At 43.5% G+C, this 6,076-nt stretch overlaps 1 long non-coding RNA gene across 2 annotated transcripts in view; it reads left to right on the top strand.

Moving 5' to 3' along the window:
• LOC109323708 overlaps positions 1-6,076 on the top strand; it is an 89,427-nt gene that overhangs the window by 73,881 nt on the left and 9,470 nt on the right. Inside the window, exon 1 of one of the 2 annotated variants that reach the window (XR_002104724.1) lies at positions 3,143-3,164. The exons of the other annotated variant lie outside the window; for it this stretch is intronic. This is a non-coding gene — a long non-coding RNA (uncharacterized LOC109323708). Of the gene's footprint in view, positions 1-3,142; positions 3,165-6,076 lie in introns of those variants that run through there. 2 annotated transcript variants of the gene reach the window in all.

Below are 6,076 nucleotides of genomic sequence, written 5' to 3'. Positions count from 1 at the left end.
CACACACACACACACACACACACACACACACACACACACACACACACACACACACGAAGCAAGGCAACATTGTAGTGAGATTACTGAATGGCTCATAATGATTCAAGATAGCTTTTCCACAGAATAACTGACACACACACGCACACACAATAATCTCAGCAGTGTCTGCCTGCCATTATGAGGCAATGCTTTCATTATACTGTTGAATCTCATAATACATAATAGTTGTGTTTCCCTTATTCAGAATTAGGCTTCAAACATTGCCACGCATTTTTAGGACTTTACGTCGGGAATATTTTTGTGTCCGACTGATTCTTTTCAGTGACTGAGTTTTTGTAGCTGTTTAAGACTGAGCTGCACTGATTAAGTCCATCCTTGTGATATATTACAAAAGTAACTTGAAAGTTAACTTATATCAGTACTGCAGCTTCTCCAAGCCCCATGGGTACAGAGGCCTAATTGAAAGGAAGGGGAAAATCAACCCATTGGCTTTGACTACAGATAATAAGCAGTGCTATGGGAGAAAATCTATTATCAAACTAACCCCCCTGGAGGGTACGAGACAGAGTAGCCTCATTCTACACAATTAAAAGCTCTTTTCACATCCAGAGGGTGCACCATGCCAAGAGATGTTAGAATTGCAAAAGCAATTTAAAGGTACAGTCAACGGACATCACTAACATTGTTACCTCCTGGAGCTTGCATTGCTAAGGTGAAATTAATCTTTACAGGCTCAATGAAATAAATGCATTCCAGCATACCTAATCATTAAAAAGTCAGTTGTTAACACAGAGATATCTGAAATACCATCAAGAAATGAGATAACTGTGGATTAGTATTCCCATGTTAGTTTACATTAAAAATCCATTGTGTCTAGTAGCCTCTCTCTCCTGGTGACCAGTACTTGTTGCATCAGAGGGAGACTCAAGAAACTTTATCATGGCAGTTATCTCAGAAGTAACAGTTATTGCTGAAGCAACAATTGATGAAGCTTGTCTTGGCTACTAATGTGCCATCAGTGCTCATTAGAGTGGCCAATTACCGATGCCTAAGTGGAATTTCCTCTTCAACCAGAATCGGCACTCACTCAAACCTCATTCAAAGTTAATGGAATTGCAGGAGGTGTAAATCAGTGTAGAAATCAATCATACAGTTAACTGACTTCTTTGTAAGAACAACTTGCTTCCAAAGAGACAAAAGCTAACTCTAGGCCTGAATGGTCCGGCCAAGAGGAACTTCCTTTTAGCTTTTACAACTGCTCCCGAGAACAACAGGATTCCATTTTCTCTTTCAGCTGGATTGGTATGCAGTGAGTCCAGTTGTGAGATGATGCACTATGCTAACTGGCTAAATCTGCTAGAAGTCTAGACATCCTTTTTATTGTATGTGTAAATTAAGTATACTGTAATTTGCTATATGAAACAAGTCAATATTTCCATATGGCTCAGTTTTCAGATACAAAGTTAATGTTGCCATAATCAAAGAATGGTATTACTTTAGGTGTAGAAATGTTTCTGGCAAGTATTCTTGGCAGCAATTCTCAAGAACATTAAAAACAGGAACAGAACTTTCTCAAACCCTCTCGACATACCTTTATCTAGGAGTTTTCCAGAGCTGAATCAGAATTACTACAACAGTCTCAGTTCAAGTGTAATGCTATAACTTTGCCTCCCACATATTAATTCTGTAGGGATAAGAACAGCAAACTAATCTGCTTTAAAGAAAAAAAAAGCCTGGAAACAAATATTATTTTCAGATGAATAAAGAGTCTGAAGAAAGGAAAAGAATATGCAGAAGTCATAAAAACTGGTGTCCCTTTGATTTCTATAATTGTTGAAGATAAGAGTCTGAAGAATAAAAGGGTTTTATCTTTCATTGTTTCCTCTATCAGCATTAGTCCACTTTGCTCATTTTAGGAACATAAATACTAACAGCCTGGCATAATACTATTTTGATACCTGTCTTTCAATATCTACAGCTAATTGACAATGTGACTTGAAAGCTGAGGCCTTGGAAATACTGTCTCAGGTGTTACATGCAAAATGCAAAGACACCCTGGGCCAAGTGTTGAAAACTGCATCTCTTGGATTTTGTTGCTTGACATAAACTTTTGAAAAATACTGTGCTAACCAAGAAAACAGGCCTGGCAAACTAAAAGGATGATTTTTGTGCCTGCAAAGTTAATTGTGGAGAAAAATCTGACCACCTGCATCTGTAAATATATGATTGCAGGCATATTCAAATAATTAAGTAGTTAGATACACAGTTACTCAGACTTGCAACAGCAGTTCATTTTGTAGGCATAAATATTCCGCCAAAAATTTTTTATTGCAACTTGCACAGAAAAAGCACAGAGGTCAGTTCTCAACACAGCTGAAAACATGTCTTAAATATATCTTTTATTGTGATTAGTTCATTCTAAGTGCATACTTTGCCAGCTCTATCACAACTTGCCCATTCCCTTTGGACTTTCCATTTCTATGCACCTGCAACCTAGTTTGCACTCCATGCTTTCAGTGTTTTTAGTGGATCCCTATGGAGCTTAAACAATGACTCTGGACTCTGAGCACTAACTCATCTTATTGTGCTTGAGACTGGCAGCACAATCCCACCTGTGCCTTCTGTCAGTGATATTGAATTCTCTGAGACAGCTGTGGATTGGGAGATCTCCTACAGATAGACAACTGGGTGCAATTTTTGCCTGAATACTTTGAGTAGCCCAAGAAAAGGAAAGATATTGCCCCTTCTCCAGAATAAGCTCTGGTCTACTATACATCAAGTGGAAGACATTCTAAACTCTGCTTTCAGAATCCTGATTTAAGATTTTGGGGCACTCCTGAGAGGAATGCTTTGTCCAGCATGCAAGGTCAAAGAAGGTGAGAGAGATGAAGTGTCCAGAAAGGAGGGGGAGCATGTGCTTGAACAGCCAAGAGATCAACTACCTTTCCTCCTCTTTTCATAGCTACTCCCGCTGCCTCACAAGGAGAAGCAGATACCAGATTTTACAAAGGGGGCATAGGGAAACATTAACTGGAGCTGCAGAGGTGGCTGCAACTCCTTTTCCCTGACCCCCCGCCAGCCTCTCCCTGCCCACACCCCCACCAGGGCAGGCAGGCTATGTGATGGGAGCAGCAGCCAGGGCTTTTTTTAAGTCCCCAAAGCAGGTGAGCAATCCACCCCTCCTTCCCCCACCCCACCATAGGAGGAAGGAGAAAAAATTATTTTGGGGGGGAGAGGATGAGTGTGACTTTTCCCTGCTCCCTCCCCCACTGCTGGGGCCTTGTTCTGTCCCCCCCCCATGGTGGTGATGGAAGTAGTGGGGCTAGGGCAGGGGAGGCCCTGTAGAGCTGGGGCAGGGCACGGGATGGAGCTATGAGCGACTCATCTGAGGGGCACCTGGCATGGGGAGAGGGTGGCAGCTGCCACTATTGCATGCACCCTGGGAAGGCATGGGGTCTGTGCCCAGGACCTTCATGTGAGGTGAGGGCAGGCTGTGGACCAGGCTCTTCCCAATGGGGGGTTGGGCTGCTTTTCACTGGGGGTGGGCAGCAGTGGCACTAGGAGGGCATTGGGGGGCTAAAGTGAATTTTGGGGTGGCTGCAGCCCCCCCCCCCCCCCCGTAATCGCCTCCAGCACCACCACCACCCTTTCTGACTGCAACCTAGCTGAGCACCCCCCATCATGAAGAGCCTAGTGCAGCCTCAGCCCATAGCCCACCCTGCCCCATACAGATCCAGAGGTACATGCCCCCCCATGCTTCCCCGGGTGCACATTGCAGCAGGCTTCGTGCCCACAGACAAGCCACTCGTGGCTTAGTCCTGCACCCTGCCCTGGCTGTGGAGCCCCAGCCCCAGCCCCACTCCCTTTTTCACCACTGCACTCACCAATCCTCATCTGTGCTGCAGCTGCCAGGAGCCCACAGCCAGGCTGCCTTGTGGACCTACTGCTACCCTTTGTGTGAAGGGCCTAAGCCTCATTACCCCCCCTTCCACTACCTATGCCCCCACTTCCTGCTCACAGGCATGTCTCCTCCCCTGTCCTCCCCACTCTTCTTCCCCTGCTTTGTGCTGGAGCTGTCCCTGCCCAATGGGTAAGTGCAGCTCCAGAGCTGCTGCATCCAGCCTGTGCGGACTCAGCCCATGACAGCAGAGGCAGCAGTGGGTGGGCAGGTTTTCCCCTGTCTGTGGCTGCTTCTAGGCTGGCAGGGAATGCCAAGGGGCAAACTGATAAAGAGGGAGAACTTGCCTATGGACCCCTCTCTGGATCCTCCCCTGCTCACAAGCAGTGTGAGGCAGCAGTCAGGGAGGTAATGGAGAAAAGTAGGAGGATGAAGAGTTTTCCTCAAGAAACAAAGTACTGAAAGAAATAAATGCATTCCAGCATACCTAATCATTAAAAAGTCAGTTGTTAACACAGAGATATCTTTGCAGGGTAGGCACACACCTAAAGGAGATTTAATTCACAGACATCACTGGGTTTGTGTGGCTACACAGGGTAAGTGGGAAACAGATCTAGGAGAAGGGAAGGAAAACACAGCAACAAAGAAGAGAACACTATTCAAGGTGTGGCACAATGATGGGAAATAGCACTCATAGTGGAAAGAGATGATCATTAATTCAGGAAGAAAGAAATTGGAGATAAGTGTAAAGAAGGAATGGAAAGAAATAAGCAGTGCAAAGGGTGATAGCTCAATTTGAAAGGCAAAAACATTAGAGATTTTTCAAATAAATGAAAAAAATCATAAAAATGAGTTTGGGAGAAAACAAAGACATTGAAAAGTGCATAATCTGAGAATCCTAAAACTTGGGTAGGATGTAATAGAATTTACATTCTGATTCTTAGGTGAGATGTATCAGATTTTCTAATCTGTAGATTGATTTTGTTGTATTAAAATTTATACTCCAGTTGGCTTTTGGTCAGATTCTTTCTGTTAAAGCTCACGTCATGGATTTTGAATTTGTTCTTTCATCCTTCTCAGCTTTTACAGTGAAGAATCGTTTCTAAAAATCTGCTCTGGTTGTCTTAACAGTGAGTGAGTGAGTACTCTTTAAATATCAATCCTATTTTTAGAAAATTAGAAAAAGGATTTTCAAGAGCCCTTAAACAACCACATAAGCTCCTTCTTTCGTATTTAACTATAGACAAATATCAAGTACAAATGTAAAATTTGTTTGGCTGCTAAGACAAATAGCTTGATATGAACCATTGAGCTAATGCCACCCGCACTTTGAATCAGTATGTACCGCCTTTTTCAGAGATCCTTACTCAGGCAAATTTTCCATGAAAGAGGGATTTTGCACAAGTAAAAAGACTCTCAGAAGGCTCAATATTGGCACTCTGTGCAAAGCTTATGGTTTATGTATGAAATGTATACAAGAACTGGAGGGAAAGAAGAAGATGGAAAAAGAAGAGAGTAGGTAAAAATCTGACTTGCTTTAAAGTTAGTGGAGGCAGTTCTGTGAAGGAAGGGGTAGGATTTCAGCTAGTGTTTCCATACATATACAGGGATTTACACTGTTTTGGTGTGTATCACTGTTTGTATCCCAGAGATGGACAATAAGTGATAGCTGCAAATGTAACACATCCTGTTGCAAGGGTTTTGTTACAAAGGAATACAGTCTTAATTTCTCTTTCAAGTAAGAAGAAATACTTTCTAATCATTAACAGTCTACAAATGAGAAAAGCTTATTTCATAGAATCGTAGAAGTTGGGTCAGAAGGGACGTTGTAGATCTTCAAGTCCGACCCCCTGCCTGGGCAGGAGAAATACTGGGCTCAAATGACTCTAGCCAGGTAGGCATCAAGCCTCTTCTTAAAGACCCCCAGGGTAGGAGCCAGCACCACTTCCCTTGGAAGTTGGTCCAGATCCTAGTTGCCCTGACCATGAAGTATTTCTTACGGATGTCTAATCTAAACCTACTCTCCAACAACTTATGGCCATTATTCCTTTGTCAGCCAGGGAGCGCTAGGGGAAACAAGACCTCTCCAAATCCTTCTGGTCCCCCTAGTGAGTTTATAGACTGTCACCAGGTCCCCCCCCAGCCTTCTCTTGTGAAGGCTGAACAGGTTCAGGTCCC

The sequence above is a fragment of the Crocodylus porosus genome, unplaced genomic scaffold, assembly GCF_001723895.1.
Source record: "Crocodylus porosus isolate Cpor-Errol unplaced genomic scaffold, CroPor_comp1, whole genome shotgun sequence".
Lineage (NCBI taxonomy): Eukaryota > Metazoa > Chordata > Crocodylia > Crocodylidae > Crocodylus > Crocodylus porosus.
The sequence above is the reverse complement of the archived record's forward strand: the minus strand, read 5'-3'. Positions and strand labels throughout refer to the sequence as shown.